Source organism: Tamandua tetradactyla, chromosome 20 (assembly GCF_023851605.1).
Source record: "Tamandua tetradactyla isolate mTamTet1 chromosome 20, mTamTet1.pri, whole genome shotgun sequence".
In the NCBI taxonomy this organism is placed as follows: domain Eukaryota; kingdom Metazoa; phylum Chordata; class Mammalia; order Pilosa; family Myrmecophagidae; genus Tamandua; species Tamandua tetradactyla.
Window position 1 is genome coordinate 55,925,385 of NC_135346.1, and position 27,946 is coordinate 55,953,330.

A 27,946-nucleotide genomic window follows, 5' to 3' on the forward strand; every position below is an offset into this window, starting at 1 on the left:
GTTGTGGCTTCTCCTGGGGAATTCAATGTCACCTTCATTGAGTTCCCAACTTGCAGCCTGACCTACAGAATGTGGACTTGCCATCCACATGTGGACTGTTGCATAAGTCTCTTTATATATATGATATTTTCTTAATGTGTGTGTAAATATCACACACACATATGCAACCTGTCAGCTCTATTTCCCTGAAGAACCTTGACTAATACAGGAGCCAAAGAGTCCCCCTCTTTTTCTTAAGCTGGTTTGAGAGGGGTTTCAGTCATTTGCAAAACACACATGTGATGTGGATATATGCATTATGTGAGCTGTATGCTTTTAATGAAGTAGGGTATTAAGCAGTGCTTTTTTATATAATAAAAGAGAATAAATAAGGAAAGAATGCTTATACCTTGACTCAATGGCATAATAGAGTATTTAGCCCACGCTGGTCACTCTGCCTTCCATTCCCTCCAGGAATATGCCCCCCTAGGCAGGTCACCCTCCAGCCTGGCCCAAAACCTTTGGAAAAAAGTTGGGGATGGGTGACTTTAAGAGTTTCCGAGTCACAACAATGAAGTGGAATCCACTTTTTCTGAAGGCAAACCTTTTTCGAAGTGACAGAATCCTACTTCCTCAAAGAGAGAACTGACGGAAAAGTTGAGGGCTGTTTACAAACTCTGGCCAACAAACATCAGATGGATTGAGAAAATTCTCTATGGGGCTGCATACAAAGTCATTTTCATTGTTATTTATGGATGACGTAAGGGATTTTCAAGGTGATTTGATCAACCTGTACAGCATGTAAATAAATAGCTTTTTTTCCCTCAGGACTGCTTTTACAGTAAAACTAGCTGCTGGTAGCTTTTCAGAAAATGTTATGAACCAATGCCCTGTCCCCCCATACCGCATCTACTCTCCTTCAAAACAATCTCCTGCTCCATGTTTCTGCATAACCTTGTGCTCACTGGTTATTAGAATGAATGCATGCCCTTCGTTCATTAAATCCTTTGCTAAGTGCCCACCCCATGGTCTGATGTCACCAATGTGGGTCAGACAGAAGTGACCGCTGCCCTCAAGAAGTTGCAGCCTGTGGTGGGAGGCAGTGAAGGAAATCGATACTTTGAATACAGGGTGTCATGTTCTCTGACAGAGGGAATCAATAAAAGGTAGTGCAAGCACAGAGGAGGGGTCCACTAGCATTATCTGCAAGTCAGAGCAGGGCAACTTTGATCCAGGCTTTGACAGATGTATAGGAGTTTATCAAGAAGAGAGAAGAGAAGAACATCCTAAAATTACACTGAAATATTTTCCAGTTCGCCTTTGAGAATTATGTCCCTAAATGTGTATCTCAAAGTAAAGAGTCTTTTTTTAAAAAATGAAAGAGGGGAGAATTTATATCCCTTGGAGATTTGTTGGGGACTTCTCCTAACCTGTATAACTGCATCCTGAGGAAAGGAGAATCTAGTAGAATATCTTGTTTCTAAAAGCCACAAAAGTATACAGAGCAGTAGCAAGGTTTGACGTATAATTATTTTATATAAATGCATTTACAGCTGAACTTCCTCACTTTCTGATGCCAGTAATTTATTGAGACAGCTTCAGCTGAAACCATTTCTTGCTTGATATTATATTCTGGAAAGGTGTCTTAGAATTTTCTTCTTTCTGCAGGGTATTATTCTTTTCTTGCCAAACAGCATTATATCCCTTAACTTCTTGCTTCTCTGAGCTGGAAAATGAAACAAGCAACACATTGTGTGCCACAACCCAGGCTGGAAGACCGGGGTGAAGCACCTCAAATTGGGGTGTGGACACCGACTTCTGCCTTCTAGTCATTCCACATATCTGCATATTGATTAGATCTAATATGAGGATGGGAAAACACGACACACCTGGGAATGTTAGTCCTGGATTCTGAACTTGCCTCTTCAGAGCACAGAATCCCCTCTGCCGGAGGGGAACAGAACTTGGGGGGTGGGGGTGGGGGGTTGCTTTCTTTCTCCACCCCAGGCAGCTGAAAGAAAACCACCTTCTCCTCGTCCCACAGCAGTCTGGAGGCCCACAGGAAAGGCTGGATGGGAGGCGAGGGAGGCAAAAAGTGCGTCTCAATTAAATGCCCCTAAGAACGAAGTGGAAGGAGCTTTTTTCTAAAAGCCACCTGGATTTGGCAGGCGCACTCTTGCCCTGGGGTTATCTCTCTTTGGTTCCTTTACCTGATCTGGGGATTTCTCTTCCTTAGATATGCTATTTGATGAAGGCAAAATGTGCCCGTGGGAGTGTAAGGAGGAATGAAAACGCTGCCATTGCGGTCTCTGGGGGGTGCTAGAAGGAGCCCCCCACACACACCCTCTGAGAGCAGGGCAGCAGGTGGGGTCTCCACAACGCTAGCTGGGCATCCCAGCAGCCTCCTAAGCCTGACACCTTGGACTTGCCTCTTTCCTTGTCTGTGTCATTTTTCTCGTCTGCAAATGGGGACAAAAGCTTCTCATGGTTTTGCTGAGAGTGAAAAAGATACTTGTACCAGTGACTGATCCCAGAGCCTGGTCCCTGGTAGCTTCTCAACAAAGCTCAATTTCTTTCCAGAGGGGCATGAATGCATTTTTGCTCCACCTCTTCCACATGCCCCCAGAAACAGCTGAACCCCGTTTTGTTGGTTTTGCCTTTAAAAAAACAAAACAAAACAAAGTGCCTCTATTTATTACATTGCACAAGAATGCATGCTTGTAACAGAGCACACAGTATAAAAGTACATTTATATGAAATGTCTAGAAGAGGAAAATCTATAAACACATAAAGTAGATGAGGAGTGACTGCTAATGGGTATGACATTTCTTTTGGGGGTGATGAAAACTTTCTAAAATTTGATTGTAACAATGGCTATACAACTCTGAAATAGACTAAAAACATTGGTGTACTTTAAATAGAGAATTTTATGGTATGAAAATTGTATCTCAATAAAGTTGTTAAAAAAAAAAATCAATGTCCCCTTCATTTTTCATGCCCCTAACCCTACTTCCCTCCTCAGAGGGAGCCGCTATAAACAGTTTCAACTATATCCTTACAGATTTGTTTCCTACACATTTTTATTTATGTATATGAACATATACCAATGTATAGTTTTATTTTGCATGCATTTTGGTTTTTGCATAGAAGGAATCCCACTGCATGTATTATTTTACAATATTTTTGTTACTGTTACAACTGTTATTTTTTTTCTTACTAATATCCCTTGGACAGATTAGACCCTTACCCATTTGAACAGATGTATAGTGCTCCATACACTTTCCTATTGGGGTCACTTCTATTGCCTCCAATTTCTCACCATGCCAAGAATCCACCTGCAGGGATGTTGCGGTGAATATGGGACTCATCCCTGCTTCACTAGGAACTTCCCTCTTGCTTGTTACCTACCCCCTCCCACACACACATATACAACATGGCCTGCGGATGCTTCTAGGCGTCTCTGCTACTGAAGCAAAGGTAGTTGGGAAGTCTGAATAACTATAATCTCAATTTTTGGAAAGAAGCTTGCTCCCTGGGGAGCTGCTGAGAGCAGTGGCCTGGGCTTCCATCTGCTGATATTTTCCAAGGGCCCATGCTAGGACAATGTGCTCGGCTGGGGCCCCGGGTCATGTGAATTTTCTGAGTTTCAAGGGCAAATTGGGCTGAAAATGTGCCCACTTGGAAAGAGGTTTAGAGAGAGGCCCTGGAACACCGCTGTCTCCTGCTTTTCCCATTCACCTTCCAAAAAGTTGGCCCCCTACAGCCCCCACCCTGTGGCTTAACCGCTTGTTATCCAATCAGGGAAAAGAAAAGTTTGGATTTGGGTATAGGATCGATTGGGATTCATCATTCTGGGTAACAGAGGCAGCACCGAGCCATCCCACAGAGGCCGCCTCCTCTATCCATCCCACAAATGCATCCTAAGCTCTCCTATGGTCTGAGTAGCTCATTCCTCTCTGCCACCAAGGAAGTAAGGAAGTGGATCATTTCCATAGGGCATATGAGGGAACAGGAGCTGAGAAAGGTGTCCCGGGTTCTCCCAAATGATAAAAAAAATAGAACCAAAATTTGGCTTCATGTCTCTCTCTTGCTAGTGTCCACATTTTTTTAACCAACATTCCTCAGTTTCTTTAAGGGTCCAGTCCGATTAAAATTTTTTTCATTGAAAATGTGAAAATAAAGATCGCCTGTTATTCCCTCACCCTAACACAATGGCTTTCTATTTTGTGCTATTACCTCAATTGTCTGTTCTGTCTCAGACACAGCACTGGTTGAAATAGTTGGATAGGTAGATGCATGGATTGGTGGGTGGGTGGGTGGGTAGATGTCTGGATGGAAGGATGGATGGAGAGAGTGAGGATGAATGCAAGGACGGTTGATGGATGGATGAAAGAATGGGTGAATTGATGGATGGGTGGATGGGTGGGTGAGTAGATGGATAGAGAGAGGGATGGGTGGATGGACAGGCAGGCTAGATCATTAATTTCCTTCTCTATGTGTCCAGGACTTCTCTCAATCTGAGTCCTACAGTATATCCACATTGCATGGTCTCAGCACCACTTCACTTATGGGGAAGCAGAACTGAAAGACCACCTTCTCAGTGTTCTGGAGCATCAACCTGCCTGAGGTTAGAAAGCAGCACTAAGAACACTGGAACCCTGAGTCACAGCTCTTCCAAGGCGGCTTGACCAAGCTGCTTCTTATTTCTTAGAGTAGAGTGGGCAGCTGAAGCTGAGATGAGGAGATTCCCGGGAAGGTGGCTCCTCAAAAGGCCGAGACGCACAGCTCCTGGGCCAGGAAAGGAAGTGTAAGTCCCCTCCAGTCTCTTCTCTCAGAGGCCCCAAGTTGGGAGGACTTACGAATCTTGCAAAGTCAACTCTAGCATTGAGAGCTCACCTTGCATCGGACTGAGGCTGACTCTAACAGCAGGGCAGACAGGGACAGACACTTGGGAAGATCCAAAAGTGGCACCAATCCAAAACAGCTAACAACCTGGAAGCTTCTTTGGTAGCTGGATTACCAAACCCTCTACCTGTCACCAACAGCCTTGCTTTTGCTTCTTTCCTCATCTGCTAAATTGATTCTACCACGAGCATCCCAAGACTTAAGATATGTTCTTTCTAGACAAGTGCTTAATAGGCTTCCTAGCCTCAGGGACTTTCTTATCCAGGCACCCAAAGAAGCCCCTTTACAGCTGCTCAAAGGGCAGGAGCTCTTGTAAGCAGATTAAGCTTCTGGAAGGAAGGCAGACAGGGACAGAGGAGAAAGCAAAGGTTTAGGAGTCAAACAGACTTGAGCTTGAGTCTTAACTTTGCCTCTAATGCTGGGCAAATTTCTATCTTTCTGAGTCTCAGTTTCTTCATCTATAAATTGAGAACAGTGATTGTACCTACAATAGGATGTAGTACCTGGCACAGAGCTAGGCTGATAGTAGATGCTCAGTAGATGTTAGTCCATCCATTCCTGACATCTCTGGCCTCTGCAGTTGACCTCAGGGACACTGAAATGGGACTATTTCTTTGTACAAGTGCAAGCTGAATTTCTATTTTCTTATATACTAGGGAATGGAAATTCTATGAGTTTGGTCTTGGCTTATGTTTCACGTGCTAAGTCTTGCTTAGTTGAAGGTGAGGGCTCTCATTAAAGACAGTTGGAAAGGCACTAAGCTTGAAAATGTTTAAAATATGCTTCTGCATCTGCTCCTATTTCCCACAATGATAGGAGAAGTTGGTTTTCTTCCTCCAGCTCCACTGACTCTGCAAAGACATGATCCTCTCAAATAACAGCTCCATCCCACGAAGGAGGAATATTCCGTGCTCCCCATCTGCAGTGTGTCATGAAAAGGAAAGGAAAAATAAAGAAACCTTTAACAATTTGCCATAGTGTATGTTTTGGAAGAGCCTAGTAAACTTTCTAGCAAATTGCTTCTAATTATAGGAAACCTGCCTTTGGCGTCAGGAAACACACGCCAGCATCCTTCCAGTTCTCAATTTTGGCAGAAGCAGAAGTTTCTTCCATTATTATCTCAGTTGGCGTGAGCTATGGACGACACATTTATCAAATGGAGCATGAATCTGGCTCTGCGGAGTAAAGTCCCAGAGAAGGCAGTGTGTGCAGACCAAGTGAAATGGGCCAGCGGTTGACATGGTCCTGATGCAATTTGCAGAAATAGTGTCCGCCCATCAGAAATGGTTGTCTGCCCCATAATATATTTTTTACTTTGAAAGGCATAGGAGTATGCATGCCTTCTACAGAAATATGTATAGTAAATATCAAATGTCCACATTTCCCTCTTCTCTAAATCCATACCCTCCCTAGGATGGTCCACCACTCCTACTGATTTTTCTTAACCCTTCTCAGATCTTTTAAGAGTTTTCTTATTCCATTTCTTTTCAATTATTCCATGCCACCCAGTTCCTCCCTGGGCCCTCTTAGATACATTCTCCTCACCCTTCTCTTTGCAACATATATAAAGCTTTTTTCTTTTAACTTTTTTTTGTGTGTGTAATATAACATATATACAAAGCAAAGAAAGAAAAAAGCAGTAGATTTCAAGGCACCCTTCAACAAGAGTTGCAGGACATATCCCAGAGTTTGTCATGAGCTACCACACCATCATCTCAGATTTTTCCTTCTAGCTGCTCCAGAACATTAGAGGCTAGAAGGAATAATGTAGGTTTTATCTTTCATTAGAGCAAAAGAGAGTAAGCTGAATACCTAAATGTACAGCTCTAAAGAAACAACTGAAATTAATTTTAACGGTATATTTATTTTCCCCAATGTATCCAAATTATTATTATTTCAAAATGTAATCAAAATAAAAAATTATTAACAAAATTTACATTTTTTTTTGGTGCTTAGTCTTGGAAATGGGTGTGGGTTTTATATTTTGAACACCTTTCAATACAGATGTCAAATTTTCATTGGAAATAATCTGTATTAGGGTTTCACAGAATTACAGTTGAAAAAGCTGATTCACAGGTTGTTCCAACCTTACTTAAAAGTTTTTCAGTAGCTAAATATAGTGTCAGTTTTTAAAATTTAAATGAATTCAAATTGAACAAAATTAAAAATTCAAAGAAGAAATAAAAAAGCATTAGAAATTACCCGAGTTGCATGAACTATACTACAGGTAGCCACAGGTGATGAGTGGCTTCCCTACAGAGCATCGGCAGGTCTCAAACATGGACATTCAGTATTTTATTTAACTGTCCTCTACTGCTGCTCCATTAGGTGGGTCCACATGTTTCATTGTCACAAAGTAAGTTATAAGGAAAACCCTGTCTGTAAATCTTTATGTGCACGTGGCTATTTCTGTAGGATTCATCTCTTGAAGTCAAATTGCTTTCTCAAAAGGGATATGCATTTAATATTTAGAACTCTGCCGGATGTTTTCAAAAAGGCTGCAGTAATTTCCACTTCTCCCAAGACTCTTTGAAAGTCATATTCCTCCCTCACCCTTGCTATTGTTGACTGTTGTCAATTTTTAACAGAAAACTGATGAACTAAAAACAGCCTGTGATTGATGGTTTATAAAGTGCTGTATCAAGTATTCATTGTTTTCATGTCACACCTACCTGAGAAGAAGGGCCCAATACCACAAGCCAGGAGCTGTCAGAGACTAGGACATTCTTTCTCAGGCAACTAAGCTCAGTGGGTGAAATAAAGAATAAGCTGATGCCGTTGTGTTGCATGTTAAGAAGATGTGCTTTGCCAATGTTTTCACCTGTAACTTGGGTGTCACGCATCTCTCCAACCTTTACCTACAAACAGAGGTTGTGTCTATTTGGGGGATGATGCTATGGTTGCTCCATTCCCTACCAGGTGGCATGGGAAGTCACATCCCTTCTCTGCTGACATTTCTGGGAGTGTCCAAGGAGAGGCTTATGTGTCAGCTATAGTCACCGAATAACGTCACCCCTTCTTTTAGTTTCTCCATTTCCACCGATGTCCTCCCACCACTTCCAAATTGTTGGTAAAGTCTCTCCTTGTGCATCAGAAGAATGGGAAGGTCTGTGATACGAGGTCACCCATGGATGCTCTCAGACCTTCCAAGCCTTGGGGTACTGGGTGCTGGTGGCTTCTGGACCCAGGTATGAGGACATCCTTCCAAACACCTTACCACATCTTGTCCTTTAAAGCTTTAAAGCAATTCTTCCTGATTTTTGCACAGGGTCCTTCTTGAATACTTCTGTCAAGTCCTTCCTTTAATATCCTCCCTCTCAAGGGTGTCCAAAGAACCCTGGAGAAGGCAGACACTGATTTAGCCTCTCCTGGCCCATCCACTAACAGAAATGTCCATTTCCCCACATCCCAAGCTCTTACACATATGAACAGGTACAAATTGTTTCTTGGAGAAGGGGTAAAGAGCAGAGGAGCTATGAGAAAAGGAAATACTAAATCAAAGTATCTTGACTCTAGCTGAGACAGCCAGAAATGCTATTATTAGTCATTCATTCAAAAGGCTTTGGCAGCTACTCTCTTCTGGTCTTTTTCTGAATTCAGGGATTGCATGACTCCTGCTTTCAAAGAGTTCATAGTCTTCTGGATGAGACAGACTCATAGTTTAACAGGTACGACACACTTGGTAAGTATTGGGTTGGCATTGAACATAAAAAAAGATGGCAGTCCAGGTTTGCTTGGGGGAAGGGGCAGAGCCCAACTTTGGGAGGATGGATGATGTAAGTCAGAAAAGGCAGTAATTGTATGGAGTATCCAAGGAAAGTAGGAGTTTGCCAGATGAGGTATGGGGAGAAAAAGTCATTAAGTAGAGGAGCGATGGGTGAAAGAGCCCAGAAGTGGCAGGCAGATTGGTGAGTTCCTGGGGCCACAAAGGGTGTGATGGGGCTAGAATGTGGGGCGAAGTGAAGAAAGCGCTCACCAGAAAATAGAAAGGACCAGCCTAACTAAACCCTTTGCATCTGGCAGTGTTCGGTTGTTCTATCCACCAAAGCAGATAAAAAACACATCAAAAACCAAATTTATCATCTTTTCTCCAATGCCTATTTCCCATCAGTGTTTCTAGTCTTACGATGACCCAGGCCCCTTCCCACCACCAAATGAGAAACTTCTCTCTCCCTCAATTTCATGTTTAAAACCATCCTCAATGACCCTCCAATCCAATATCTTCTGAAAATTCTAACTGCTGCCATCCTAATTTATGCCTCCTTGCCTTTCATGGGGTATTGTAGCAACCTCCAGACTTGTTGTCCTGCCTTCCTCATTGCTTCTACTAATCATTCTCCACACTGTGCTCACAATGATCTTTCCAAAATGAGAATCTACCCATACCACTTCTTGTCATATAGCTGTTCAATGGTTCCCATTTTCCTTACGATAAAGACAGTGCCCCTGGTTTTAAAAATACTTTTTATCATTAAAAAAATATTTTTGCTGATAAATCTTAACATACAAACATTCCATACATGGTTTACAATCATTGGCTCACAATATCATCACATAGTTGTGCATTCATCACCGTGGTCATTTTTCAGAACATTTGCATCGCTCCAGAAAAAGAAAAAAAGAAAAATACTTATATAGATCATAACTCAACACCCTCCCTCTCTTTGACCACTAGTATTTCCATCTACCCAATTTATTTAAACTTTGTTCCCCCATTACTTGTTTATTCTCCATCCATATTTTTTATACATCTGCCCATGCCCTAGATAAAGGGAGCATCAGCTGCAAAGTTTTCACAATCACACAGTCACATTGAAAGAATCATATTATTATATAATCATCTTCAAGAATCAAGGCTATTGGAACACAGCTCAAGGGTTTCAGGTACTTCCCTCTAGCCACTCTAATACAGCATAATCCAAAAAGAGATATCTATATAAAGTTTAAGAATAACCTCCAGGATAACCTCTTAAGTCTATTTGAAATCTCTCAGCCACTGAAACCTTATTTTGTCTCATTTCTCTCTTTCCCCTTTGGTCAAGAACATTCTCTCAATACCTTGATGCCAGGTCCTGGCTCATCCTGGGATTTCTGTCCCACGTTGTCAGGGATATTTATAGCCCTGAGAGACATGTCCCACATGGGGAGAGGAGAAGGCAGTGATCTCACCTGCTGCTTTGGCTTGGAGAAAGAGTCCACATCTGAGCAGCGAAAGGGTTCTCTGGGGGTGACTCTTAGGCCCAATTTTAAGTAGGCCTAACCTATCCTTTGCAGGAATAATTCCCACAGGAGCGAACCTCAAGATCGAGGGCTCGGCCTATTGACCTTGTTGTCTGCACTGTTTGCGAGAATATCAGAAATTCTCCAAATGGAAAGTTGAACATTTCCTTCTTTCTCCCCAGTGCCCAAGGGGAGCTTGCAAATACTTCTTTACTCACTGCCCAAATTACTCTGGGATATATCAGAGCATCATACTAACCTGTACAAACCAACAAAATATCACACCCTTTTCAAGATTCCATTTACTTATGGTGTTCAACTAAACTGACCATGCAAGTTAAATTAGGAAATGCACTATCCAAAATATAAATTTTGCACCAAATAAACATCACTCCCTTTGGTCTCACACAGAAGTTGAAGTTTTAAAATATGGACAATGTCATCCTTTACCCTGCATTCTGATTTACCTTGTCCTGTCCATATCAGCTTCATTCACATCTCTACTTGAAGTCAGATCCTTTAAAAATATTTTTTAAAATATGTTAATAAGTGAACTTTCTAGAAGCATCTCCACTCTCTTTCACTCACCCAATAATCCAGACTTATGAAGCCATCCCATTTTCTGAAAGTATAAGTTTTCACATTTACATGCCTGCACCATCCTGTTCTCTCTGCCTGGAATTTTCACTCCCACTTGCAATTATGCTAATTTTCAAAGACACACCTCAAAGAGCTTCTACTTTCTCTAGCCTGATGCATACCTCCCATCCAGGCAGAATAAAATAATTCATTCTTCATCTGTGTTCTCAAACACTATGGCTCTCTTTCCAATGCTTACAACACCACACCATGATTGCTTTGCAACCCACAGTGGTCCACTTGGAACACAGTCTCAAGTCCAAACAGCATAGCCTTGAAATCCATAAATAACCAACGTTGAAAATCTTTGTTGCGCTCCCCATGGAAAAGGCAAGAATGATAATGCATGCTTAATAAATAGCATGCACTTTAAACATTATCTCGCAATTGTTCAATCTCTTAATATCCCTCTCAGTTAACAGTTTTTCTTAAAATTAACTCACTCACTCTTTCTCTCATCCTTTAACTCCACAAAAGTACCTCTGACATCCGGATGGCATGTTTATTTCTGCTTCCTCATCGAGGGCACTGAAGGGCACCCATCAAGGATACCACTCATCCTACCAACTTTGGAGTAGTGCTCCAGGGGATGCTGTTTCCATAAAATACACTGTGCATGGTTCTCCCTAGAGTTTTCCGATACAGTAGATCTTTCTTCCCCATCCCTTTCTCATTTCTAATTTGTACTGCTTATACTCTCTTTCACCCAGTCTCTGGATGCTGACTCAGCAAGCAAGGAACACTTCTCCTTAATAGCTGTGGGAGGAGGAGGATGGTGAATACTCAGACTTCATTATCATTATCTTTGTTCCATCTGTTTTCAAGTCAGTCTTTGTCACCAAGTGGTCATCTCCTCCAGGCTATGGACCATGTTTTATTTGGCTTAGTGGCCCCAAAGCCTACCGGAACATGTCAACTTACTTATCGAAGCAAAGACTTTAAAGAAAACACACGCACACACACATAAATGCTTAAATGGCAAGTAACTTTCAAAAATAAAAATAACAGTGGACATAATTTGATATGTCTGACATCAGATGTCCTTCTCCCTTTTTGAAAGTTAGCTACTTTTAATGATAGGCTTTCATTAAAAATACAGTTTGCATAAAAAAATGTTTCAAGAACAAAAGTTCATGCAATACATTTTAATCTATTCTGTGTCTTTCTTTCAGTATCATAATTTTTTTTTTAATTTAAGGCTGGTCATGATTGACTTCACTACCCACTAATCAGTTGGGTGTTACAGTCTACAAAACATGGCTCTCATTTATTTTGAGGAGGATAGTTTTTCAACTCTCCAGCATGCATCCTCATGCTTCCTTGAATCAGCAGTGACTCACCTCTCACGTCACTGCTGGGGCACCAGGTGGTACTCTTAGCCATCACCTCCTCCTTAGGAAAATCTTCCTTTCTTATGGCCACCATCAATGGCTTCAGTGCAGAGAGCAGTACCCTGGTTCTCGAGACCTCAAAACATAGGCCGTGTTGGGCATGGGCCCACAGTCAGAACCCCTGTGGTCTTCCACCCAATGGGTATTGTGGACCTGCCTTTGAATGTTCCCATTAATCAGAGAGCAATTATTGTCTTAAACACCATATACTCACATGCGTGTACATACACACTGTGGTAGGTTGCATTATGCTCCCCAATGAAAGGCGTGTTCTTAATTTTAATCTGTCTTCCTGTAGGTATGGGCCCATTGGAAATATGGCCTTTTGAGGATGTGATTTTTTTTTTGTTAAGATAGAGTGTAATTGAATCAGGGTCGGCCTGAATCCATATCACTGGAGACTTTATAAAGAAAAGTCAAAGAAAACTACAATAAGAAGCCAGAAACTAGAAGTCAGCAGACACAAAAAGATAGAGGTTGTCATGTAACAAGAGGCAGAGCAGCAAGCCAAGGAACCTCAAGGACTTCAGCAAGCCAGCACCAGAACACCACAGACTTTGGGGAGAAAACATGGTTCTGCCCAATGCCTTGATTTCAGATTTCTAGTTTCCACAACCATGAGTTAATAAATGCTTGTTATTTGAGTTGACCCATTCTGTGAACTTTGTCATAACAGCTGGTAAACCAAGACACATACATGCATACACACACACACACACACACACACACACATATGTCCTATGAACAAATGGGAATCACCAGAGAAAATGGATTCTCAAGTTATAAGGAAGATGAGAAAGCTTTTCCTAACCACCAAATAATTTGCATGGTGCCTCTTTCTTGACGGAGTCAGTACTTTGTGCTATTATTGTGAGTGTTATTAAGATTAAATAACATGATATTATGTTATTCTTAATTCCTTTTCTTCATACACCTACCCTCATCCTTGCTTTCAAAGTTTGCTCCTTTAGGTCTGCTAAGAATAGGAAAAGAGCCAGTTTTATAGCTTCTAAAATGGCTCTTCCCATGTGCTAAGGTTGGTTTGAGGTTGCCTCTCTGAGAAGTTGCTGATAAGTTTGGCTAAGGGCCCATATTGGTCCTGGTTTCTGTCTGTGGGACAGATGGGATTATTCTATTCTTCCAGGCACATGGAGTAGACAAGAGAGCCTTGCTGAGAATTAAGACTTAAGCCAACAAGTTGGAGGAAGCAATAATGAATCTCTCACATCATGCGGTTGAAGGTTTAGGTCTTCATGGGTACCTTGGACATAAGAGAAACATGATGATGTGACTGGGCTCAGTAGCCAGAGCCCAACATTGGCTCAGGAGGGAACATTCTCTACTACACAGCTGTATTGGATCCACCACAAGGAAACAGGAGATACAAATAAACAACAATTTCAACAGCAGACCTGTCCCAAGCCTTAGGTCCATCACTGACTTAGGCAAGTAAAGCACCCTGTGTGAAGCTCTGTCATTTGACTTATAAAATAAGAACAACATCCTGCCTTGCCAATTTCACAGAGCTACAAATAGGTGCAAATGAGATGCACATGCCCATATGGTGCCATGAGAATATGTTACAACTATAAAATGATTTTTTTCATGATTAAACATAATTTTCATAACTAAACATAGGGCCCATAAAATACAATCACATTCCGCAAATGAGAAAAAAAACTAAGATTTACTGTGACTGACATTCAGCTGGGCAATTTCATAGACAATATCTCATTTCATGCTCATGATGACAGTATGAGGAGACAATGTTATTCTCTCCATGCCACCAAGAAAGAAAAAGAAGCTCAGGGAGAGTAGGCAATTTGCCCAAGTTCACCAGGTAAAAGATAATAAGAATCCAAGATGGGAGGTGAAGTCTGGTAGGCTTATCTCTACTCAATATCCATTAACCCAAAACTAATCAGGGACACTTAGAATGGACCCCATTGCACAGGTAGAAATTTCAGCAATTTCAGGCAGAAAGAACCCATCAGAGATGACAGGCTCTGAGCATAATGAATTTGCCTCTTGCAGAATCCAGTTCTTTTCAGAGCTTGCTTCCAGATCTGATATTCTGAGATTCCAAGGATTACAGAAAATAAGTCATTTCTGAGTTGACCAGAAGATGCTACTTCCTTGGAGCCACTAGATTCTTCTAGTCCTGTCCTTGGGGGCAGCACCTGGCAGTGATCACATAGTACTTGCTCATTCTGTGACTTAGATGTTTATCCCCAAACATTTGACCTTGGTCTTTAGCTTCTTAACTGAAGTAGGAGCTACTTGTGGGCTTGGATCCTAAAGATCGGGTTCTTGGATTTAGGAGGCACATTTCTGTTCTTAGAAGAGCTCTTTTTATTTTTAAATGTTCTCGGAGAGCAGCTAATAGAACACAGCCAGCTTCTATCCCCTTACTGGCAAAAGGGATGGGCTGTCTTGGAGAGGCTGCTTGAAACTTGATGGGGAAGCTTCTCTCTGAAGTTGTTACATCCCCCTTGGTCTGTTTTTAGAAGGCTCTTGAATAGAGGAGATAAACTGCCTGACATCCTTGTCTAAGATAACAAGATGAGAGGGAAGCTAGCTGCTTGAGTCAGACGGTGGGGGAGCAGGAGTCTTGGGGGCAATGTAGCTAAGCATCAGCCCCAGTCCCCTAACCTTCAGCTCCAAGCCAGCCCAGCCCTGTATGTACCCACTGGGTCACCCCCAGGAACAATCTCTTGCCTCCAGGATCAAATCCAAGCTCCTCAGCCTCTCCATCCAAGCCCTTCAGGATTCAGCTCCTTCCTACTTCTCCATTCCCTCCTCTTCCTCTTCTCCAGAGTTGCAGGTCCACAAACATGTCAGTGTTTTATGCTTTCATGCCCTGAATCAGACTGTACTCTTGCTAGAATGACCTCTCCCATCTTCTTGGCCTTGTCAGCTTCTCTTTGCCTTCAAGATCCAGCTTAAACATCACCTCTTCTCTGACCTACAACCTCCACATGGACCCAACTAGATGCAGTCACTGCATCCCTTATTTGTGGTCCCACAGCACTCTGCTTATCCCCTTGGAGCACTCATCACATGACTTGGTAATTATCTGTTTTTATATCTCTCTTCCACTAGGCAGTGGATATTGTGAAGTCAGAGACCATGTGTGATGCATCCTAAGAGTCTCAGACTGGCTCAATGCTTACACAAAGTAGATCTTTAGTAAATGTAAAAGGAAGTCCATAAGGGAAGAAGACAACGAGAGAGTGAAAGAACAGGTAAGAGGGAGAAAGAATGGATTCTCCAAAATAGATACGTAAAGTATCTTTAGCTCTTTATGCTAAAGTCTCCAGGTGCTGGAAAGAACATAAACTTTGGGGCCAGACTGTGTGGGTTCAAGCTTCTTGTGATGGCTAATTTCTTGTGTTAACTTGGCTAGATTATGGTGTCCAATTAACTGGTCAAACAAGCACTGGCCTGATTATTACTGTGAGGATATTTTGTAGAAAGATTTAAAGCAGTAGTCAGTTGATTGCCTCTATGACTGATTGCATCTACAATCAACAAAAGAGGCTGCTCTCTCAATCATTTGGAGTCCTTAAAGGGAGAACTGAGGATTCCAGCATTCAGAAAGAAAAAATTATTTTATCCACAGCCAGGCAGCTTCTCCTGGAGAGTCAAAGTCATCTTCATCAAGTTTCCAACTTGTGGTCTGCTGTACGGGATTTGGACCTGCTGGTCCTCATGCTCATGGGAATCTCTCTATATATTTATTTATATTTCCCATTAGTTCTGTTACTCTGGAGAATCACACCTAATGCATCCCTTCTCTGTTGCTAACTGTGAGAACCTGGGCAAATTACATAACTTTTCTGTTTCAGGTTCCACATCTGCTAAGTGAAAATGATAATACTCATGAGGATGAATATGTCAATATACATACATGCCTGACAAACAGAACATTGTTTTAGGCAGAGTAAGGAACATTAGCTACTAACACAATTCAACTCCCAATCTCAGGGGCTCAGGATCTCATGCCTCATTTCAGTGCATGGGTGCTCATTCATTGCCATGCTTCTCCTCTATAGAGGGTTTCAGGGCCCTAGGCTCCTTCCATCTTGTTGCTTATCTTCTCCTAGGTTCTAGGATTTCCCTGCTTTGAGCTGGCAAATGGGAAAAGTAGAGCAAGGAACACGGAAGGAAAGAGCAGGCCTGGAAGTGGAAGGATGTCACAGCACAATCCAGTGGCCACACCTGACCAGAAGAGCGGCTCAGAAATGGGGCTCAGTTATGGGCACTGAAAGAAGAGAACACAGACAAGATGGGCACCGAAATTCTGTGCCTCAAACACTCAACACATTGTAAGCTTTTGATAAATGGAAGGTGTTATTGCCATGGGAGAAAAAAAATCTGCTGAAAAATACCTGTCTTGATTTTTGATGGATAAAGACAACATTTTGCAAGGGGACAGCGGGCCTCTTCCTCAATGCATGAGTTCAGGAACCAACATTACTTTTGTATGCCTGTTTACTGTTACCTTGAGTCCTTGGGGGAAGAAGGCTTGGTGCTCATTTCCCTGAGGAGGAAACACACTCAAGAAGAAACAGCAAAGTCTCCAAGATCACATTGCGAGCTGGAGGCTGTGTAGAGCTAAGATATCGCTCTGACAATCCATGTCCTTTCGGTGTGACCTCGGTTAGTTTGCCTGACAGCTTTGGATCCCGGTTGCCACATCTCTAAAACCTATCAGTGGGGAGGGCTGCATTTTGGAAAAGATGATCCCAGAACTTCCAGAACTTTTAAAAGCTGTTCCGTGAAATGAGGTCATGCAAAAGAAAATGACTTTGACAGTGAAGAATCTTTACAGAAAAGAAAGGATTGATGGTGATTTTGTTGCAATTGGAGGGGGAAAAATGAGTGGACCCGACTGTAATAGCAATAGTCTCACCTCTTTAGGAAAGAAATGAACTGGTTTCTATGAGCACAGTGTGTGGGTGCCACTGGTGTGGGCACCTTTGCTCAACATTGACAGTCTGTGCAAATTTGATCAGAGAAAATAGATTTTGTTGAGTATTTTCCCCCAGAGCATTTATTTTTAAAAAAAATGGCAGTTTCAATTAAGAAACACCTAGCAGTTAATTGGCTAAAACAGACTCAACTGTCAACTGAAATGGCTGAGATACATGAAAAGAAGCAGCAGCTAAAGGACAAATTAAATAGGGTTCATTTTTACAAGAACATGGGCAGTTTCTTTGAAGTAGTCTCAAGAAGTTTGCAACTAGCTCATTGATCTGATCTAATGGGGGCATCATGGTGTCATAAAAGTTTAATTCCTTTAAAGAATTATCTGATTCAATTGTGCACCCTTTTCTAAGGTTATTAAATATAGTATGATATACAGAGGCAATTTCAGCAAATCATGGGCACTGAGTGTGCAAACAGTAGCTATTTTGTTTTGGGCTCGATGTGTTTCATTAAATGGGGGGAGTAAATAATTTAGAGGAATTATACTCAAAGGAGGCCAAGGTATTCCTGAAACTGTGCCACAAACAATGGGGTGGGCAAGGACTGTCCTTTGATCAAAATGCCCCATCTGATCTAGTAACTTTTCCTGGGGATCTAACTTCCAAACACCTGCAAATGATTAGTGAGCTGGACCCCAGCGCTGGGTCGGCAGGGACTCAGAGGCTGGAATTATGCAATTACTGGCTTTATTTGTTCTTCATTAACAGTTTATAGATTTTGAAAACATTTATGGGAATGGGGAGAGGAAGAGATAGCAGAACAAAGGGAAGTAATAACGGTCATATGTCTGGTTTGTAACTAATTCAGTCAAGAATCTGGACCAATATGATACCTTTGCTCTCTTAGAGGGATGCAGCCTGGGTGGCTGTGCAGCCAAATTTAAAGAAAAAGTATGTTGTATTTTCTCTTCAGGCACAATCCCAGCATTTGTTTGGGCTGAACACTGGGGCAAGAGATGGTGGGAAGTTTTCTCCTGGCTGTGACTTTTCAGAAGAGCTCAGCCAACTTTGCGTGGTAGATTGTATGGAGCCAACTAGTTCACACATGTGGTGTATGTTTCTTGAGCACTTCCTATGTTCTGTGCACTTCATAGGCACTAGGGATATACTTGAGAGCAAAACTAACATGGCATCTTCCTCCTGGAGCTTACAGGTTAGTGGGGAGCAGCTAAGGCTGCTTCTTCCTCTTCTTTTGTTCCTTCTTTCTTTCGTCATTACTTAGAACACTTAGTGCTAGGCCCATGAACTCAGCAGGAAAGGAAACACAGACCTTCCTTCCCCCTAGGGGCCCATAGCACTGGGAGAAACAGGCAAATGAACACACAGCTCTGATGGGGGCAGTGCAGGGAATTGTAGGGAGCACTGCAGGGGTCCCCAGCTCTTCCTTGGACACCTGACAAGGTGGTTGGAGGAGAGGATTTTAAAACTGAGTTCTTAAACTGTGAGGAGATGAAAGCAGGGAGAGGAGAAGGTGAACACAAGCAAGGGGAAAAACTTGAAAGAGATAAATATGGCACCAAAAGTAAAAACAATGAAAGGAAGAAATAACTTTGGCGTCATCAAAATTAAAAACTTTTGTGTTTCCAAGGACACTGTTGAGAAAGCATTGACAACCCACAAAATGGGAGAAAACTTTTGCAATCATTTATCTGATTAGGGGGTTGTGTCTAGAATACATAAAGAACTCTGTAACTTAGTAATAGAAAGACAAATAACCCAATTAAAATGGGCAGAGGATATGAATAGATATTCTCCGAAGAAAACATAAACGGCCAATGAGCACATGAAAAGATGTTCAGCATCATTAGACAGCAAGGAAATACAAATCCAAACACAATGCGATGCCACTGCACACCCAGTAGACAGAAGGGATAAAAAAAAAAAAAAAGACAGATAAGAACAAGAGTTGGTGAGGCTGTAGAAAAGCTGGAACCCTCATACACTGCTTATGGGAATGCAAAAGGTGCAAAACTTTCAAAAACCATCTGGCACTTCCTCAAATGATTAAACATAAAGATATCATATGCCTCAGCAAATTCCCCTTCTATATGTTTTTCTAAAAGGACTGAAAGCATATGTCTACACAGAAACTTTTGCATGAATGTTTATAGCAGCATTCTCCATAGGTGCCCAAAAGTAGACATAACCCATCAATGGATGAGTGGATAGACAAGATGAAGTATAATCACGCAATGGCATATTATTTGACAGTGGAAAAGAATGAAGTTCTGAAACATGCTACAAACATGGGTAATCCTTGAAAACATTATGCTGAGTGAAAAAAGACAACCACAAACAAAACCACATACCGTATGATTCCATTCATATGAAAGTCCAGAAAAGGGACCTCTATAGAGACAGAAAGTAGGTAGGAGTTCCTTCGGGGTGGAGGTGGGGTTTGAGGGTGGGGGTAAGAAGATGACTGCTAAAGGGCACAGGATTTCTTCCCTGAGTGATGGATAATGTTCTAAAATTGATTATGGTGACAGAAGCACAACTGTGAACAATTGAAAACCAATGAATAGTATACTTTAAATGGGTGAATTATGTGGCATATGAATTACATTTTGATAAAGCTGTTAAAAAATAAATTCAAGTAAAAGAGTTACTTTTAAAACTTACATCACCTCCAGAAAGCAGTAGAGGCTAATGGTTAAGGGTGCCGGTTCTAAAAGCAGCCTACTGGGGTTTGAGTTTCGGTTCTGTGCTTTCTAAATGTGTGACCCAGGATCAGTCACTTTGCCTCTCATGGCCTCAGTTCCCTCAGCTATAAAATGGGAATAAATGAGAGGAGGCATAAAAAGTGCTGAAAGTCATACCTGCCCCATAGTATGTGCTCAGTAAATGTGAGCTATTCACATCAGAGCCAATTCACAAGTGGGAGTGTAGAAAAAAGAGAAAACATATCAGAAAAATAATTTTAGGGCTATCTTTATGAGAGAAGAAACCATAAGAAATGCTAAATGTGAAAAACAAATTTTGGAGTGATGGGATTGTGAACAGAGCACATTTGAAGTCACTTGCTCATATAAATAAAATTGGGGGGAGGGAGCACAATTGGAGGGGGGAGGAAGAGATAGGATTGTGTCAAAATTCATAATGGAAGATGTTGAACTGATGGCTTTAGGGGGAAAAAAAGGCAGCGGACTGGTGTATAAAGACTCAAACGTAGGAGTCTTAAAGCCTTGACAATGGCCGTATCCCCAGCACCTAACCTGGGGTCTGAGTTAGTTGGAAGAATCGTTTGTCTTCTGTGTGCCTGACCCTGTGAGGAGTCCTTTGCACACATGATCTCATTGATTACTTCCAGGAATATGGATAAACATTGGGAGGTAGAAAAAGTTAAAATGGAAAATCCCCAAAGAATGACAGTTTCATTTTCAGTCATCGACCTTAGAGGGGCCCCAGCCCACAGGTTCAAGGACTTTGTTGGCAAGAGTGAAAAAAGTGGAAACTACCCAAATGTCCCTCCTTGAGGACAGGATAAACAGGTTGGTAACAGGCCTGGGTGACCTGAGTCAGCTACCCGATTATTTTGGCCCTGAGAACCTCCTTGTAGGCCTCCTACTTAGAGCCCCAAGAGCACAGGAGACATCTGCACTGCCTGAAGCCAAGAGAGGAAAAAGAAGAGGCATATAATACAAGCCTTTTGGCATGGGGTGCATGGCCCCAGGGAATATGGGAGCACAAGATTGAGAAAGTAAGGCATTGGGCCTCATTTTCTTCATCCCCAGTAGTTCTGGGTGGGTTGTCTTGAGTGTGAAACATTATCAACATAGGTACCATGGAGAGAAATGGACAGATGGCATGGAGGGGAGGAAATAGGATGGAGAAGGGTGAAGCTACAAACCACCCTGCTTATCCTGGGGGAGTGGGCATAGGCTCAGTAGTTTATCTTACAATCTTGTACCAAGGGATCATCCTTAATTTTTTGATTTCCCTCATTTTCCCCCCACCTCCACATCCAATCCTTGGCAAATTTGGTTGGCTCTATCTCCAAAATGTATCCTGAATGTGTCTGATTCTCTCTATCTCTGTTGCTACCTTCCTAGACCTAGCCACCAACATCTCTCACCTAAGTAGAATAGTCCTGACCAGTCTCTCTACTTCCACCCTGGCCCCATCATCCATTCTGTGCATAATGCCTAAAGAATTCTTTTTCACTTTTGGGTGCATGGGCTGGAAATCAAACCCGGGTCTCACACATGGCAGGCGAGCATCTAAAGTATGCCTTTGCTGATATCATCATCATCAGATAAAGAAGATATTGATGATCACAGTGGTGAAGCTGATGATAAGGATGATGATGGTGATGATGGTGATGGTGGTGGTGTTGGGTAGTAATGGTGATAATGGTGATGATGTCCAACATTTACTGAGCACTCTCTATGCCCCAGGCACTGTTGTAAACACTTTACATTTATTGGCTCTTTTACCTTAAAATGACCCTAAGAGATTTCTACTATTATTATCTCCACGTCATGCATCATTGCCCTCACTGTTCAAACATTTCAAAGGTTTCTCATAGTACTTAAAATAAAATCCAAACCCCAATTCTTTCCTCTGGCCTCCAGTGGTTACTTTAACCTGGCCTCTGCCCACCGCTCCAAACCCATGTCCCATGCAACGTATTCCAGCCATGCTGACTTTCTATCTCTTCTATCAACCAACCAAGCTCATTCCCCCCTTAGAGTTCGTGTGCCAGCTGTTCCCTTTATTGTAAACACTCTACCTCTAGTCCAGTAGTGATCCTTGGACCACCAACATCAGCATTCCCTGGGACCTCTCAGGTCCCACATCCAAGATCTAACACAACAGACACACTGAAGGTTGACCCAGAGATCTGTGTTTCAACAAGCCCTCCATGTGAGTCTCGTGATCACCACTGCTCCTAGATTTCCCCAAGCCTGCTCTTTGTAATTCCGGCCCAAACCTACATGGCACATCCTTGGACAGGTCCTCTCCAGCTCCTATTCTAAAGATACACATCCTCCACATCTCTCTCTCTCTTTTTGCCAGCATAACCCTTATCATTATAGGGTATTTTCTTGTTCATCGAGGTCCATGTCCATCTTTGTATTCACTGTGACTCCCCCAGCTGTCAGCTCCATGAAAGCACAGATCTGCTATTCACATCTGCATCCCCCACATCAAGCAAACAAAACCAGCAAACAGGAAAGTTTGATGAGTATTTGATTATTTTGAGTAATTAACAATTATTGGAAATCTATATGGGCAGGACAAGAGTAATCGGCTGAGTTTTAAAGCAGGGGTATTCAACCCAGATGACTTCGGAAGTCAGGCAATGTACATAAATTGAAAAGCTGAAAGTCAGTCACGGGGGTGTGGATGAAGTGGAAGGGGCATGCCTAGAGGATTCAAATGCAGCATTCAATGAGAGGAATTGGTCCAAGAAAGCCAATCTGGGAGCCTGATTGGGCCCAAAGACCACCAGTTGTAATCCTTGCTATAAGGGCTCGCCCATGACAATTCAATGAAGACATGCCTTTCCATCTTAAGTAGTGCTTTCTCTTCCAAGAAACTGGACAACACCTGGTCTTCACTTTCATGAAGAGTCAAAGAAATGGAAAGAACCTTGGAGAAAATCCATTTATGAATGAGAAAGTCATCTCTTGGGGAGATTAAGTGTCTTGGCAGTCACAAGAAAACTGGTGGAATCATAAGGCCTCTATTGAATGCCTGCATAAATGCCTGGATAGATAAGAATACTTATTGCAATGGTCTTTATAAACACACATGTAAGTAAGAAAGAGAGAGAGATAGAGGAACAAAGGAAGGAATGAAGGAAAAAAGAAAGAAGGAAGAGGAAAAGAAAAAGAAGCCCTAAAAGTCCAAGAAACATGGTATTGCTTAAATACATTGCAGTAGAAGAATTGGATGCAATATTATTAAGCAGCAAATTTTTTAAAATCATGCTTTAGAAACATCTTTGTAAACAGGTAGAATGTTGAATGGCACTAGAGTCCAAGATATGATTTGATTCCATGCAAATAGCTTGTGTACCTGCTGAGCCTGAGCCTCTGGGATTTAGAAATGTCTTCATGTGTTAGATGGAGTTATAGAACCAGCAGACAGCCAGCGTCTAACTGCATGAGTTTTATTTGAATAGGGTTGAGGAAACATCAAAGAGGAATTTGGGGACAAAGATGGGAAGGGAACATGAAGAAGACAGCAAGGTGCTTGAGCCCTGTCCAATCTGGGAGCTCCTACTTGCACAGCAAGAAAGGGAGGCTTCACATGGAAGATGAAGGATGCCAAGGACTCCTGCAACTTAGGGTCTGAGCTGCATGGCTGCAGGCCCAGAGGATAAACTGGGATATGGTGAGGAGGAGAGTGGACTTTCTCCACTTTTTTCTGTATACTGTATGGCGGAGTCACATTTCATTCTTTTTCCATGTAAGTATCCCTTTATTGCAGCACCATTTGTTGATTTTGTTTGCTTGTTTTTGTTGGTTTCTTTCTTTGTTTGTTTGGGAAGTGCATGGGCTGGGAATCGAACCTGGGTCTCCCACATGGCAGGCAAGAATTCTACCACTGAAATACCCTCACATACCCCTTTCCCCACTTTTTTGTGTAATACCCTGGCCCGCGTCTAGTATCCCCAGTGACCCTGGGGATACAGGGTGTGATGGTTAGGTTCTGGTATCAACCTGGCCAAGTGATGATGCCAAGTTGTCTTGTCAGGATATTTCATTGCTGCAAGGATATTTCATGGCTGGTTGATAAACCAAAGGGCTGGTGTATTAAATCATCAGGCTGTTGATTGCATCTGTGGCTGATTACATCTGTGATCAATCAAGGCGTATCTCTCACAATGAAATAAATCCAGTCAATTGACGGTTTTTAAGGAAGAAGAGAAACAGATTCTTTCACTTCTTCTTCAGCCAGTGAGCCTCACCTGTGGAGTTCATCCAGATCCTTCATTGGAGTTGCTGGTTTCACAGCCTGCCCTATGTGTTTGGACTCTTTCATTCCCATGGTTGCATGAGATACCTTTATGAATCTCATATTTATAGATGACTCCTGTTGGTTCTGTTTCTCTAGAGAGTCCCTGTCACCCTAGTTGCCTTAGGGGCACCAGGAGACAGGCTTTTGACACAGATGTCACCCTTGTATCAGGCATCCATATGGACAGCAGTGATCAAAGAGGGCACTGTCCTTGAGATGGCCCTAAATAGGGCCCAGTGTGGTGGGTAATAGCATAGCAGAACATGAGATCCTGATGGTAGGCTCCTGAGGGGCCCTGCAGGGGCTCATGTAGATAATTGGGGATGTTTTAAGGAGGGAGATTGGTAGCGGAAGGCAAAAGCCAGGTACGCTAGAGTTACTGTGACCAACCACCTCTGCACACACAGGCTGATGTGGAAATTTAGGGAAATGTTGGGATTCATATCATTGATTAAAAATATATCCAAATATTGACAGAGTACCTTTGGGTGGTCAAATAGTAGAAGGTTTGCATTTTCTATTGGATAGATATTTTTCTAAAATGTACAGATGCCATTTTAAATATGAAACTCCAAATTACATCATTTAAAAAGACATAAGGCATTTTCAGTAGGAACTCAGAGAATTGGCTCACAAAAGCATGGCCAAGAAGGCTGGAAGTAACTCAAATCCATGAAAAGTGACTAGGAGATGTCTCTAGGATGTGAATCTGAGGGTTCCAGCCCTGGCCATTCATCATATCTCTTGGCAGCTGTATTAGTTAGGGTTCTCTAGAGAACAGAATCAACAGGGAACACTCACAAATATAAAATTTATAAAAGTGTCTCACGTGGCCGCAGGAACACAGAGTCCAAAATCCACAGAGTAGGCTGTGAAGCCGAAGACTCCGATGGAGGGTCTGGATGAATTCCACAGGAGAGGCTCGCCAGCTGAGGCAAGAAGAGAGCCTGTCTCTTCTGAATCCTCCTTAAAAGGCTTTCAGTGATCAGATTAAGCATCACTCATTGTAGAAGACACACCCCTTTGGCTGACTACAAATGGAATCAGCTGTGGATGCAGCTGACATGATCATGATTTAATTCTAGGAAATGTCCTCATAGCAACAGACAAAGCCAGCACTTGCCCAACCATCACTTGGCCAAGTTGACACACGAACCTGACCAGGACAGCAGCTTTACAGTTATTTTTTTATTTTTAACCTCACAATAACTGACAAGGTGAGTATTACTAGTCATACTTTAGAAGTGGAGAAACTTAGTCTCAGAGACCCTGGTGGAACCATTAGGTGGATGGATGTTTTATGATGGAGGTAACTAACTTCTAGTTAGTGCTGGAAGGATTCAAGCCTGGGTTTTCCTGTTTACTGTTTTCCCTATGATTTTCTAAGAGAGGTGTCATTTGCAAACTCTTGCTTCTAGATTATGGACTCTTTACCTGTCTTCTAGAAAGCTTTTAAACCTACTGAAATTAGATCCAGACGTTTGCACGCATCTGCTTTTCTCTGTTCTACTACCCCCTCCCCAATTTAAAACAGTTCTCCGTGGTGTAAGGAAAACATAAGCATTGGACAAAGAATTGGTGATAGACGATGCTCTTTAAACAGCCAAACTATGAGAGGGACACGTGGATTGAATTTCTCTCTAATTATGTGCAAATCCAATAATATGAACAGGTTGACAAAATTTGCTTGGGGTTTTCTCAATCCAAACTCTTAAGGGAAGAAAAAATACTGCGCTGCTTGATGAACCCCAAACAGGGTCTATTTAGGGGATTATAGGCTGGGTGGGAGTGTTTGTGGTCTACGTTCAGCATTGTGTGATTTTGACTTGGGGGCCCTGGTTCATTTGGGGTTGGACGTTGTTGGGCTTGCGGCATGGTGGGTGTGTAATGGTGGCGGTGGGGTAGTTGAGGCTGAAAGGAGTACCCCACATCACCCTCCACCACAGGTATTCCAGGTTCTTTGCTACCAAGAAGGGTTTGCCCACTGAAACCAGCAGTGACAGAATCAGGAAGAGCTGGACCACAGCCTTCTCCATGCCAGCCAGGCCATAAAACCACATCTCTGCAAGGAAGCAGCCACACAGATGGTGTGGGTATGAGAGTCGAGACCACTACTAGTCTCTCTGTTAAAATTCTAAGAAGAAAAGAAAATCGTCTTAATAGCACTTCTGGTTCTCAAAGGACATTGAGAGAGTGACCTGGTTACCCCGTTTGCTAATATTCCAAAAATACAACCAGATGCAGATGAAGATTTTCTATGCTTACCTGAATACCTATTATATGCTTGGACAAGGAGATGCATCACATGGATCCTCCTTCGAGGCAGAACTTTCTGCCAGATGCAGGGAGTGGGGTCTGAAGATAGCCTCCAACTGGCTGCTTCTTCAGGGTCTTCTCAGAAGCAGAGAGCCCCCTCATGGAGGTCACACCTTTCCCAGGGCAACCCATGATCTCATCTGGTAACTAAGGTAGAAAGACAGAATATATAGGCCAGACATTTTAGCCCAGTGTGGACATTCTGATGAGTAATTCCCATTCCAGAGGCCCTTCCTCTGTTGGCCAAGACTTTTGGTAGGTCTGAATCACAGTTTATTTTCTCTTTCTCCCTTCCCTTGCTTCCACCTCCTTCCATTCACAGATGTTGATCCTTAAAAAGATCTTGTACTCCAACTCTATCTATCTCAACTTTATTTCAGTCTTTCTGGGGAGCCCAATCCACAACATCCCATTAGTTCATAATTTTCATGACCATGTTATGAGGTAAAAATTATTCTCCTCATTTAACAGATGAGGAAACTGAGGGTCAGAGTGGCAAAACTCTTCAAGTGAGAGGTCAAGCATCTGGGAGGTAGGATGTTGTAGAACCAGAATTTAAACTCAGCTTCATATGACTCCATGTTTATTGCATATAATACTGTCCCATGCAGTCTTCCGCATCCCTCAGGGATTTTGTTTCTAAATTCTCCATGGTCTTGGCATTTGTTGATAAATCCTGGTATCATGAGGTAAGCTGGTTAACAGGGAGTGGGCAGCAAACTAGTTGTATAAGAAGAGAATATTCAGCATTAATGATGAAGGTGGAATTCTACCATTTATTGGGAGCTTACTATGTGCCATGAAATTTACATCTATCATTATACTTAATGATGATCATAGCTGGCATGCAGTGATATTAATGAGGTATGGAACACTGTGCTTGGCACTTTGTAGGCGCTAGCTCATCAAGACCTGATAATAAAGGAGGAAGCTAGTACTGTTAACACTCCCACAGAGGAAGAGTTAGAAGTCACTTACCTGAATGTCTTTTGCTTGTAAGCCTCAAACTCAGCCCATCTACTCCAGAGCCTATGTGTTCACTGCTTGGGTGCTGGCTTTGTTGCAACACCTATGGGTGACCATTCATATCCCAGTTATATAAAGAGAGCAATCAAAATTCAGAGTGGTCAACACATTTATCCAAAGGCTTAGCTTTTGGCGCCAGATCCCAGCTGAAATTTGCTTAACTTCGAAATCCTGATGTTGCCTCACTGGAAAGAAGCAAGAGACATAAAAACTCATCTGTCATCTCAAGGGGATACTCAAGTGAGATGGTACCTTTAGATAAGGTTCAAGGCTGGCAGACTCCAGAGAGAAGGTATAGCATTGTCGAGAGGGGAAGGGATACTGCAGAAAGGCATATGCTATGAGAAACCACAGGTCTGCAGAATGCACTAGGAGCCAGATTGCATGTAACAAGCATCTATTGGGTGCTGACGCCTATATGCTGCTGCCTCCCACATTTACTGTTCTCTCCAGATTTTTCTCCTGACATCCACTCAACCTCCCTACTGGACAGTTCTGTTTTTGTTCATT

The 27,946-nt window shown here is 42.3% G+C and overlaps 1 long non-coding RNA gene across 1 annotated transcript; it reads right to left on the reverse strand.

Moving 5' to 3' along the window:
• Positions 1-4,654: 4,654 nt before the first annotated feature.
• Positions 4,655-26,524, reverse strand: LOC143664614 (uncharacterized). Its single transcript, XR_013166546.1, has 3 exons — positions 26,360-26,524; positions 5,388-5,803; positions 4,655-4,767 (listed from the first exon to the last, which is right to left on the reverse strand). It is a non-coding gene; the product is annotated as an uncharacterized LOC143664614 (long non-coding RNA).
• Positions 26,525-27,946: the final 1,422 nt, after the last annotated feature.